Source organism: Polypterus senegalus, chromosome 3 (assembly GCF_016835505.1).
Source record: "Polypterus senegalus isolate Bchr_013 chromosome 3, ASM1683550v1, whole genome shotgun sequence".
Taxonomy (NCBI): domain Eukaryota; kingdom Metazoa; phylum Chordata; class Cladistia; order Polypteriformes; family Polypteridae; genus Polypterus; species Polypterus senegalus.
In genome coordinates, this window is record NC_053156.1 from 39,355,183 (window position 1) to 39,368,666 (window position 13,484).

The following is a 13,484-nucleotide window of genomic DNA, read 5'->3' on the forward strand; positions in this document are numbered from 1 at the left end:
TAAACAACATCAAAATACAAGATACAGGGAAGGTCTAAATTAAGCCTCCTCACCTTCCCAAAATGTAAACATTAGCCTCAGCAGAGGGCATCCTTCACAGTGAGAGGTCCTGGCAAAGTAGCATGTCAAGGACTTGCATGGCTGGCGTACTCATTCTTTGATGGGAAGGGGAAATGAGCATATGGGCTACAATTTTTATTCGATGGTGGTGTTGAATTGTACCAGGTTAGTGACAGCTACTAAAAATTTCCAGGCTACAAACTCATCCTTTTTACCTCTGGGCTGCAAAGGAAAGGCAACTTGCAACCCAAACAAAAATGCACTAGACAAAAACAGTCCTCTAGCCTGACCTGCCATCACTATATAAGAAGAATCTTAGTGAAAATGCAGCCGCTGGACCAGAGGTTCTTATTACCTTTATCAACTAATTACCAAATGGTGACCCCAGGGACGTATGCAGCTGTTCATAACTATACAGCTGAAAAAAAATCCCCAACCTCACTTTAACTGCCCCCAATCTCATCCTGCAGGCCATTTAGCTCAAACTGGACTGCAGAGTGATACGGGAATCCTTATTCAGCTGCCCACTTATAAGTAGACCATAACTCCTCATCAGGTTGTAAGGTTAAGGCTTAGAGGGGTGGAAGTGGTGGCACATATCATATTCTCAGAAGCTGTGTACTTGCAAAAAATTCTGGGATCTTTCCAGTGGAGGGCATCAGTGAGTCAGTCTTCATATCCGAGAGCAGGGAAAGCAGTTCTAAAGCAGGAGCCACAGATTTGTTGGTGGACAAAGTCAATTGCTCATTTCCACGTAAAGAGGATGGTAAGGTTGAGGTTGTGACGGAGAGAAGGTGATCCACAGGCATTCAGTGCTGAACCATAACCACTAGTTCATATATTGATTGAGGAGTGGACAAAAAACCTGACCGAAGGAACACAAAGGGGGCACCAGTCTAGTGACAATAACAAACAAAAAGATTATTTAGGCAACTATAAAGACAGAAGTAGCTGTTTTTCTTTAATACAACATAACATAATATGCTCAAACCTTCTTAATTTAATTCAGGGATGCAGGCTGGAGGCTATCCTGGCAGCTTTACACACTAAACAAATGATATCATCTTAGTTTTATGATATTCTGCTTTATGTCGATGCCCAACCTCCCCAGTTCACTGTCCCTGAATAAGATGTCTTACCTAATTTACCTCTTGGTGTGTTATCACAATCAGCCTTGTTTTCCCTGTCTTCCTTTTGAAAAAGAACAGGTAGAGCCCAACTGCTTTTCAATCACAGTTGGAAATCAGCTGTGGAGAACGGTAGTGGTGCCAACAGCATGTAGAAACATGCAGGACACTCCACCTGCCTCTCCAAACTTTTCAAAGGTAATTGCCTTTTGAGCAAAACAACCTGTAGCAAATTTCAGTGGGGAAGAACAAGCACAATTGGGCAGTCGTAGAAAAATGTGGCCAGCATTACTGGGGATCATTGGCACAATATGAGTTTTCCTGCAGTTACAGCACAAATTCCCCTGAAGTGAACTTGGAAATAAAACTTTCGCCTTCCTTCTGAAATTCATTTAAGTAAATAACACAGGTGAAGAGGGAGGACGCATCTCAAGTAGACAAGTAGGTTTTCCTCTTTTAATATTTTAGTCTTAAATTGGGTGTAACTTTATATAAATTGGGAATTGATTTTACAGAATGCTTTGCCTTGCTCCTTTACCACTGATCCCATCACATTACTTTTCCTCAGTAAAATTTCTCCCCATTCAGTACCCTCAAATCTTTGACTTACCCCAAACAATGGTCATTCTTCTTATCTTGGTAACTTTTATGCACAAAGTGTGTTATGTGCACATGAAAAATGAGGCACCAGGGGTTGTGTGCCTGTGTGTGCGTGTATGTGAGTTATCCACCTGAAGGAGATCACAGCTTTCGGCATCATTTTCTTGAAAGGCTCTCTGTCAAGTACTACACAACAGCAGTCATGATACCTTAGGTTTGAAAAGCTGATTTGCATTTTGTGATTTTGCAGAGTACTAATTTACAAAATGTTGCAATTCCAGTCCTAATGGCTGTTTCCAATTGCTTTCATCAGCAAGAGCCTGTTGGTTTATTTACTGTTATCCTGCATATACTGGGTAACTAAACAGGCTAACTTTTCTAACTTTTTTTTTAACTCTCTGTAATAATTATACACTCATTTGTAAGAGAATATATTTAATCTTCCCTTGGGTACTCACATTTATTTCCCACAATCCTAAAATGTGCATGTTAGGTTAACTTAAAAATTTACACTGGCCTCTTGAGTGAGTAAAATGCAAATGTAGGTCCTGTTACAGATAGGTATCTTGTGCAGATTTGGTTCCAGCCATGAGCCTGATAGCCTTGTGAGTGGGAAAATTGTGGGGGTAGTATGGTGACCCAGTGAGTAGTACTGATACCTCACTGATCCAGCATCCTGGGTTTGAATCTTATATATAGTTTGCATCTTCTCGCTGCCCCTTTCCCCTGGGTACTGTGAAAGACATACAGTTTAGACTATTTGATCATCTATCTATCTATCTACAGTGGTGTTTGAAAGTTTGTGAACCCTTTAGAATTTTCTATATTTTTGCATAAATATGACCTAAAATATCATCAGATTTTCACTCAAGTCCTAAAAGTAGATAAAGAGAGACCAGTTAAACAAATGAGACAAAAATATTATACTTGGTCATTTATTTATTAAGCAAAGTGATCGAATTTTACATATTTGTGAGTGGCAAAAGTATGTAAACCTTTGCTTTCAGTATCTGGTGTGACCCCCCTTTGCAGCAATAACTGCAACTAAACGTTTCCGGTAACTTTTGATGATTCCTGCACACCTGCTTGGAGGAATTTTAGCACATTCCTCCGTACAGAACAGCTTCAACTCTGGGATGTTGGTGGGTTTCCTCACATTAACTGCTTGTTTCAGGTCCTTCCACAACATTTCGATTGGATTAAAGTCAGGACTTTGCCCATTCCAAAACATGAACTTTATTCTTCTTTAACAATTCTTTGGTAAAACGACTTGTGTGCCTAGGGTCGTTGTCTTGCTGCTGCGTGACCCACCTTCTCTTGAGATTCAGTTCATGGACAGCTGTTCTGACATTTTTCTTTAGAATTCTCTGATATAATTCAGAATTCATTGTTCCATCAATGAAGGCAAGCCATCCTGGCCCAGATGCAACAAAACAGGCCCAAATCATGATACTACCACCACCATGTTTCACAGATGGGACAAGGTTCTTATGCTGGAATGCAGTGTTTTCCTTTCTCCAAACATAACACTTTTCATTTAAACCAAAAAGTTCCATTTTGGTCTCATCTGTCCACAAAACATTCTTCCAATAGCTTTCTGGTTTGTCCACATGATCTTTAGCAAACTGCAGAAGAGCAGCAATTTTTTTTGGAGAGCAGTGGCTTTCTTCTTGCAGCCCTGCCATGCACACCATTGTTGTTCAGTGTTCTCCTGATGGTGGACTCATGAACATGAACATAAGCCAATGTGACAGAGGCCTTCAGTTGCTTAGAAGTTACCCTGGGGTCCTTTGTGACCTCGCCGACTATTACACGCATTGCTATTAGAGTGATCTTTGTTGGTCAACCACTCCTGGGGAGGGTAACAATGGTCTTAAGTTTCCTCCATTTGTACACAATCTGTCCGACTGTGGATTGGTGGACTCCAAACTCTTTAGAGATGGTTTTGTAACCTTTTCCAGCCTAATGAGCATCAACAACTCTTTTTCTGAGGACCTCAGAAATCTCCTTTGTTCGTGCCATGATACACTTCCACAAACATGTGTTGTGAAGAGCAGACTTTGATAGATCCCTGTTCTTTAAATAAAAAAGGGTGCCCACTCACACCTGATTGTCATCCCATTGATTGAAAACACCTGACTCAAATTTCACCTTCAAACAAACTGCTAATCCTAGAGGTTCACATACTTTTGCCACTCATAGATATGTGTCATTTTCCTCAATAAATAAATGACCAAGTATAATATTTTTGTCTCATTTGTTTAACATGTTTCTCTTTATCTACTTTTAGGACTTGAGTGAAAATCTGATTATGTTTCAGTTCATATTTATGCAGAAATATAGAAAATTCTAAAGGGTTCACAAACTTTCAAGCACCACTATATCTATCTATCTATCTATCTATCTATCTATCTATCTATCTATCTATCTATCTATCTTAGAATAACTAAAAAAGACATTCTGCATTTGTTTTGAGTACACCAGGGGTCACCAGAGAGTCCCAAACCCAATCCCTTCCAGCCGGCACACCCGTTCTCCTCCTACCCTCCTATACTATGTTAGTACACATATGTAAATACATGGCACATACTTTTTAAAGCTATCAACACTGTCATCAAATCAAGCTAATAATGTTTTTATCATTTTTTATGTCTTACCCCAAGGGATTAAAGTTTTGGTCTGTAAACTACATGGTTGAGTCACAGTGTGACACTGATTGAGTCAATGCTTACTTTGCAGACAGAGGAAGGCATTTTACATTATCAGTAAAGTAACCTTGGGTTTGTGTTCATAATGGAAAGCCTCTATATTTTTTCCAACACTGAAGTCTAGTGCCTCAGATGTTAAGACTATAAACAAAAAATTGTAACTTTTGACCCCCATTATTGGCTTCTTTCATGTACTTAACTTATAGGGTTACCTATAAATGTAAATGTAAACAACTGTACATATATGATTTGCAAGTAATATTGGGTGAATGTAGCAACTACAATATTAATAAATTATTAATAATTTATTTCCTCCCTGTTCTTCATTGAAGGCTATATTCAATTCAAGTCCCTTCATTTTTTTATTTATTGACATTGCTGTTGTTCACGCTAGCTTTAACTTACATAAAATAGATATTCATTGATATTTCAGTGCAGTGTAGAATTCCTGGTGGGGCTGGGTGCCTGCAATATACCAGAGTAGCCACCCAGCTGATCAGAGGTGCACATGGGGAAGGGAGACTTGGTCATGCGTTAGTTTGATTTCACCAGCACTTCTGAGCCAACACCCCACATACTGGTGATAATTACACTGGACCAACACCATATTCTCAGAAATGTCAAGGACCCCATCATGAACTACCATGGCAACTTCAGACTAAGAGTCACCCCTGGTGCTATGATAACCACTGGGTGCACAGTCTCAGTTATTCTCTTTGCTCTTGCCATGAGCATGATTATCAAGGCAGCCGAGGCAGAGTGCAGAGGCCTGCTGATCAAGTGTGGCACCCAGAAGCTCCTGATCAGAGTCTTTATGGATGACCTCACTGTCACCACAATATCAGCAGTCCAGGCAGCAGATGGATCCTATATGATCAGTGGATCCTATATGGCTTGGAACAGCTCATACCCTGGGTAAGAATGAGCTTTAAACCAACCAAATCCAGGCCCCTGGTGTTTTGGAAGGGTAAAATGGTGGACAACTTTCATTTTACCTTGGATGTCACTGCAATCCCATCTATCACAGAGAATTCAATGAAGAGCTTGGGGAAGGACTTCAACTGTAGCCTCAGGGATGCAGCTGCCATCTAAGCAACTACCAAGGACCTCAAGAGCTAGCATAACATGGTGGACAAGTCAGGTTTACATGGCAGATTCAAAGCCTGGACATCAATATGGCATCCTACCTCAAATTCTGTGTCTTGCACTAGTATACAAGCCACCCTTGACAATTGTGGAGTTGCAGAAAAGAATACTCAGTAGCTACCTATGAAGGTGGCTGGGCCTACCCTGCAGTCTAAGCACTGCAGCACTGTTTGGAAGGAGCAATAAGCTGCAGCTTCTCTTCAACAACTCAGACAATGAGTTTGAGTTTTCCCACATAAGAGAGGCACCATAGTACAGGTACTCCAAGGACCCAAAAATGGCAGTAGCAGGGCGGAAAAGGGGAGGCAAAGTGATGGCAGAGTCATAGCCTAGACATAGGACTGTGGTGGGGACAGTGGCAACTGGACGAGTGGGGCTGGGCACCTTCCCACAACCTCGCCACAACAAGGCCAAAGGCCAGCCAGTGCTAGAGTCATTCAAGAATTCATTTGCTGATTTTTGTCTTTTGCTTTACAGGGATATTCAAAAGTGTTTTCTCTTCATCTGCCTTTTACATCTTGATTCCTTTAATGCCAATACGGTGAATTTGACAATATTCCGGCATAGGTGCAAGTATCAGCCTATTCCTAATGTATGTGCGTCTGTATTTAGAGGTCAACATACTCTAATATTCAAAAGTTTGGTATCACCCAGAAGTTTTAATGTTTTTAATAGAAATAGATAACTTTTTATCAAGATACCCTTAAAATCATTTAAAATTAAAGACAAGACATTTTTTGTGTTGCTAATGGTTATTACTGCTTGATATGACTGAGTTTTAAATTTACTAGGGGGGCTGTGCCCCCTGCTCACTTCGCTCGTCCATCCCTTGGTTTGGTTAACCGGATATACAATATAAAGAGTTTGTTATTTTCATGGGAATTGTTACATATGAATTATTTTCACTTTTACTTTAAAACTTTAGTAAAAACAATATTTGGAATGAACTTTTCTTCAAGATCACATTGAATTTTGATTCTGTGTTTGGACTTACATCGTGACAACACAACGTTGCCTGTGAGTGAATATCGTTTCTTTCTCTCTAATAAATAGAATGACTTTTTCAAACCTTTGTAATTGCATTAGCAACACTGAAACCAATGTCTGTATTCTTTCGCCGATTTTAACTTTTTCTTTTTATCTGTCAATTTCAAATATGGCTTTTTTATTGAAACTCTGCCTCTAAAGCCAGCATCCCAGAGTCATCTTTTCAATGTTGTAGATGATACTAGTATTCAACATTTATTTTAGGAAAAAGCTAACAGAGGAACTTAAAGGAGTGTGTTTATCAAACTAAGCACTCTGATGTCCTTGTCCTCTTGTGCAGTTGAGCATCAGGGCCTTTCCCTTCTTTTTCTGTCTTGGTTAGATTTGGTTTGCCCATAACTCTCAAGACAGTAAATAGACACCTTTGTATGAAATAGATAGATGCTTGGCAATAACAATAGACTGACATGTTTGTGGAGAAAGCTGTTTCATTTTGACCATTTTTGAATCCAGAACTAAACTTTAGCAATGCCAGTATCTTGCAACCCAAGGAAAGACAATTTACTTGCTTAACTGAACAGAACATCAAGTTTCAGGGGTGCTAATGCAATTACAAATGTTTCTCTAATAACCAATTTACATTTAAGCAAGACTAATTAGGGATAATCTAAGGATGTTGACCATTAGAGCAATTAAGTAATGCATGCTGGCAATGGGGTTTTGAATAATATTTATGTGAATAATACATTTAAAATTGGTCTTTTCAAGCAGTGATATCTTTTAGAAACACTAGTAATGTCTTGCTAATATTTTTAAAAACAGTTTAATGTTATCTTGATAAAAGAGGTTTCAGTCAGAAACATGACAATTTCTGGATGTCTCCAAACTTTTGAGTGGTAGTGTATGTGTCTTGCTTGTGCTTGCATGGGGTGATCTGTGCATTTTAGAGTATGTCCCTGAATCTGTTAATTTTTTGGTTCCACAGATCTTTAATTCACTCATTCTAAATCATTGTGAAGAAGCCTGTATGACCACCACCATCCACTACCACACTAAAGACACATTTTACTGCATTGTCACCAACTTGCTCTCAGAAAACACATTGCCTGTTCTGCTTAAACTGAGTTATTATAAGTTTGCTCTGCATATACAATATAATCAAACACTGATGCAATAAATTACCTATGTGGCATGAATGTGACATCTATGGCACTAAAATACAAATCTGTACATGGGTAACTTGAGAAATATTTTATGAATGTTTTGTATAATTGAATATCTGAAAGACACTTTACTGCAAGGCAATTTACAAGATTGGGGTATTGCACATTTGTTTTTACGTAACATTCTGCCAAAGAAAGCAAATTAGGTGAGTTTCTCAGAGCCACATAAGGCCTCACAATTTTGATGCTGTAAATGAGAGTATGTGATTTTAAAATGAGCATCTTGAATTCCCCCAAGAGAAAGGCTACACACTTGATTGCTGTCCATACTTCTCCATTGAAAAAATGTGATTTTGAAACTTAGCCGATAAACTGCTTTGGTTCAGAAATTTATTTTGATTTCTTATTGATTAATATTACAGGCAATATGAAAAAATGTACCTGTGTAGATTGAATCCACCAGATGGTAGACCCGGGAGGTTAGGAACTGAGGTTTTATGCATTTACTGTCAACAGGGTTTAGACATAGATTGAGTGGGATAGAAACAAACGCATATATTTATAAAACGACCAGCAGCTAAGCCAATGATTCTCTGTTAGAAGTAAACAGAAGAAAAAACTGTCTTTTCTCATTATACTCACAAATAAAATCAACATTGCCATTGCCTCTCTTCAGTGATGCTATTGCAGATGTCTTGTTGCCAATACAAATGACTGAACCGTTTCTCTTAGACTGAGTTGGAGCGTCTGTTTCACTGCATGGACTGGGCTCTTAGAAGCAGACATGTTCTGTGGAGGACCTGCCAAGCATCATCTTTTCCCTGTTAATGCACAAATGACAGGTTTGCAGTTGTTCTGTGCAGGAATCTCCTGCAGTTTCTTTGTAAATTCTGTACATAAAGGACAACCTACTGAGAATCAACATTGTACACATGCAGGTATTTAATTACAGTGCCTTCTTTTTTTACTATTCCTTGCTATTTATTTTCCATCTTTAGATGAGTTCTCTCTCACTTACACCATTAACTGAGTAATTCAGGGTGGCAAAAAATAGCAACAAAACAATAACTAAAATAAGTGATACACTTGCTCAAGTAAGGCTCTGAAACCCCTGCTTGACTTTGAATCCAATAACTTATTAGCTTGTGAACTATGTAGCTAATCATAAAAAGACTGTTAATGTATTCAATCTGGTTTTTCTAAAAAGGCCATTTTTGTTTTTTATTTGTGGTGTGGTCCTTGCATGGCGATGGTAACATTTATTATTGCTAGGCTAGTTGCCAATCACAAGTCATGTTATATCATCAATTCAATTCAATTCAGTTTATTTTTGTGTAGTGTTCTTCACTGAATGCCAGCTTAGAACATTGTAAGAAGTACCCTAACTGCCAATTTAAGATGGCTGCCCACAGCTTCAGCTTTTTTAATTTTAGTCAGTATGAAGATTAAAGATTTTGAGCTCAAGTTAGGATTTTTTGCAACATATAGGATTTTGGGTTTGAGTTTCTGGCTTTAATCAGACAGATCAGTTCTGTCTGCCTTTCATGTTTTCTAGACCCCAGGCCCCTCTTTTGACTAAGATTATTGCCTGTGTAAAAATTAGGGCTGAATTTTTGGGTCTTATGGCCTTTTTCTATATTAGAGGCCACTGTACATAACAATCGTTAGAATCACATCCCATGTTTCTTGGGGTGCGGTCTCCTACGTTATGAACTTCAGTTTGTTAGCACACCAGGATGAAAGGTCATCATTTGCACCAAGCTTTTTCTGACCTGAAAATAAATCCTTTAAATTATAAAACAAACTCTCTCTTTGTTATTGATATTCATGTTGTGCTTGGTTTTGACTTCTTGACTGATTTGTGACTGTGATTCTTGCCTCTGGTGGGTTTCAGTCACTTCATTTATATTTTATTTCTTTTGTTTTGTCTTCTGCATGCACCTCCTGGTTCAACTCAAAAAGTTAGCTAACTGTTTCTTGCCAAGTCAGGTCAGCCTGCTCCTATTGCTTTTATTTTTATCTCTTAATTTTAATTTTATCTCTTAATTTGATTTTTTATCAGCTATTCTTCTACACATGTATTTATCATTCAATCCAGCAAGTTCACTTGGACGACTAAGAGCTAAGTTACTGCAGAATCTCATCTAGATATTTTGTGTTATGTTTACCAAGGTTTTATTCATTAGTATAATGTTTATTTTATATTTTACTGTGGTTTAATTTGAATTACTACTGTTCATGTCTTTATGTTATTACTTTTCATTAATTGTACACTATTTCTTTAAATATAATCTATTTCTTCTGTTCTCTGGGTGGTTCTCAAAGAGATGGGGCCACCCTGAAGTCATCACTCCTGACACCACACTCTGGCTGTTTAAGAGCCAGGAAAGGGGATCTCATTAGTGATGCATTGAGGTTTGCAGGCGTCATTTGTAAGTTTTGTTTTTTTGTGTTGCATATACTGATTTTTTGTTTGCTCTGGTTATTGCATTTTAGCTTTAGACTTGTTTGCTTGGATTTCCTTTCAGAAAAGTCCTTTTGACCTTTTTCAAGCTTCTTGTATTAGAAATACAGTGATCCCTCGCTATATCGCGCTTCGACTTTCGCAGCTTCACTCCATCGTGGACTTTAAATGTAAGCATACCTAAATATATATCACGGATTTTCAGCTGCTTCGCGGATTTCTGCAGGCAATGGGTCTTTTAATTTATGGTACATGCTTCCTCAGTTTGTTTGCCCAGTTGATTTCATACAAGGGACACTATTGGCGGATGGCTGAGAAGCTACCCAATCAGAGCACATATTACATATTAAATAAAACTCCTCCATGATATATGATATGCTTCCCGCACGCTACTTCGCACACTTAAAAGCTCTAACAGCCCGTATTGATTTTTCATTGTTTGCTTTTCTCTGTCTCTCACTCTCTCTGAGAAATACAGGCAGATGCCTATCCATCATGCAATACCATCAGGGAGGCGTATGATTGGCCCCATTATCTGCTCCTGACGGAGGGGGTGTGAGCAGAGGGGCTGTTTGCACAGTGGCTGTTTGCTTAGAAGATACGGACATGCCTGTAAAAAAATGCTGAAAGGCTACCTTCACATTGATCCCTTCATTGCGCCGCTTTATCGCGGTGCTTGCATACTTAAAAGCGCAACAGCCCTATTAATTTTTGATTGTTTACTTTACTCTCTCTCTTTCTGACATTCTCCGCTCCTGACGCGTACCTTGAAGAGGAAGATACGTCTGCATTCTTTTAATTGTGAGAAAGAACTGTCATCTCTGTCTTGTCATGGAGCACAGTTTAAACTTTTGACTAAAGGGTGTTATTTCATGTCTAGAGGGCTCTAATAATGTTAAAAAAACGTATTTAGAAGATCGTAAACAGGTTTTCAATGCTCTAACTGCGAAAATATTAGGTTTATAAATAAAGAATCCTACTTCTTGGAAATTCATTTATCTGTCTGGAGCAGATCAACCGCTATAAACGAGGGTTTATTGTATAACTGTGCGGAGAATATTTATAAACTGTGGGAGAGTTTCTAAGAGCTTAAAATATCTAAAAATAACCATATAAACATATGGTTTCTACTTCGCGGATTATCATCTATCGCGGGGGGTTCTGGAACGCAACCCCCGTGATCGAGGAGGGATTACTGTATATCATTTATAAAGGTTCTTTTGGTGATGTCTCTCTCTTCAAACCAGTGTTTTATCACAGTTTTTCTCCCTTTAGAGACTTGTAAGATATTTTGGGACTTTAAAGACATTTTTGCACTTTGAAGCCAAAACCTCTTTTAGGAATGTGTAGGCCAAAGATGACCAGTATATTTTGGGGTCAGACTGTCTGGGGTGAGATCTATTCTAGGTGGGCCAGAGAAGGCCTCAGACTGTTTTTTTTTGGGTTGTTTTTTGATGCCTTGCACCCTTTTTGCCAAGTCTGAGACTCTGTATCATAACACTAACACTATAATAAACTGTCAAGGTTGCTGCTGCAACTATAACACACAGTAATACTACTGATGGAATTTAGCATGTAAAAGTACAGTAAAGCCAGTATGACGGGTAGTGCTTATAGCCAATAAGACTCTGAAGCCTATACCTGATGTGACTCTGAAACCAGTACATGATGCCAGTAAAGCTCTGAATGAAGTGTTCAGTGAATCTTACAAATCTCTCGCTGATTAGACTCTGTAGACAGTTCTTGATGCTAATAAAGCTCTCAAGCCAGTACTTGACAAGACTCAGAACCAGTCTTTGTTGCCAGCAACTCTGGAACCAGTGTTTCCTGCCAATAAGACTAAGAAAAAGTATCCATGGAGACTCTGAAACTAGTGCATAATGCCAATAACTGTTACACCAGTGCTTGGTGAGACACTGAAATCAGTGTCTGGCAAGATCCATAACTAGTACATAATTAGAATCTGAAAGTAGTGCCTAAAGAGGCTTTTAAAGCCAGGGCCTGACTTCAATAAGACTCACAAGCCAGTGTTTGATCTCAATAACAATTTCAAACCACTGCTTGATGCCAACCAGTGTCTGACTAGACTCTTAATCTAGAGTATGGTGATGCTTTGACACCATACACTGGCGACAGACATTGGATTTTGAACTTTATCAGACATATGACTTTATTGATCTCAGAAGACTTAACATGGTAGTTAAACCAGTTCTTAACAAGACTCTGATATCAGAGCTACGTGCCAACTTGAAACCAGTTATTGCTTTAGGAATCTTAACTATAGCATTGTTCTAGGGGCTTTTCAGGCACCGTCTTGAAACTTATTGTCATCAATTACTGGTTTAAGAGTCTTATTTATATCAGGCACTAACTTCGGAGCCTTGTAAAGCGCTGCTTTCATAGACCCATCAGGTAATAGTTTAAATGTCTTATTGAGCACTATTTTAAGAGTAATACTGGCATTAGAAAGCTCTTAATTCACTACCTGACAAGATGCTAAAACACATTTCTGATGCCAAACCCGTGCTGGAACAGACTGTTAAATCTTAAAATAATGGCCTTTGGTAATTATATTCTTAATCAATGTCTTTACACTTTATGAAATGTTAAAATTAGGCACTGGTTTACAATTTTCATCACTTTTATTTCACACATTTATTTCATAGCCTCATTAGGCCCTGGTTTGAATCTTGTAGGTACCCGTCAGATGTTTCAGTCTCTGGTATTCAGACTCTTAAACTAGAGCCTAACTATGAAATCAGTACCTGACAAGGTTCTGATACCAATGCCTGATGCCAGTAGAACTCTTAAACCAGTCCCAGGTGTTCACTGTATTATAAATGTTATTAAGAAAGAGACTGTGATCCTGGTACTTGAAGCCTGTACAACAGAAAAGAAGACTAATGAGGGACAGAATCTGAAACAAGCACACCCTACCACAGTGCTTTCTCACACCACCAAAGATGACGGCATTTGCCAGCGGCCACTTACAGGAAACGCGCTTTGCTTTTTCTCTGAGTGCTGGCAAGCTGTAGCCTTGCTGATTAGGGTGCCTTTGATAAAGGAAAAAAAAAGTCAATTAGAGCACAGCTGCTATCGAGAGGCTTGCTATGGCGCAGTCTAAAGGAAAAAAAATGTAACTGCCGACTTTCCACTTGCAAACAAGAATAAGGAAAACAGGGCACCTTTATTAATATTGCTCCTGGCTTCCTGCATTTGACAATACAGC

General features: G+C 38.7%; 1 long non-coding RNA gene across 1 annotated transcript in view; it reads right to left on the minus strand.

Moving 5' to 3' along the window:
• Positions 1-220: 220 nt before the first annotated feature.
• Positions 221-13,484, minus strand: part of LOC120525046 — a 70,836-nt gene continuing 57,572 nt past the window's right edge. The window contains exons 2-3 of the long non-coding RNA XR_005632882.1: positions 8,434-8,612; positions 221-956 (exon numbers count right to left, since the gene is read on the minus strand). This is a non-coding gene — a long non-coding RNA (uncharacterized LOC120525046). The remainder of the gene's footprint in view (positions 957-8,433; positions 8,613-13,484) is intronic.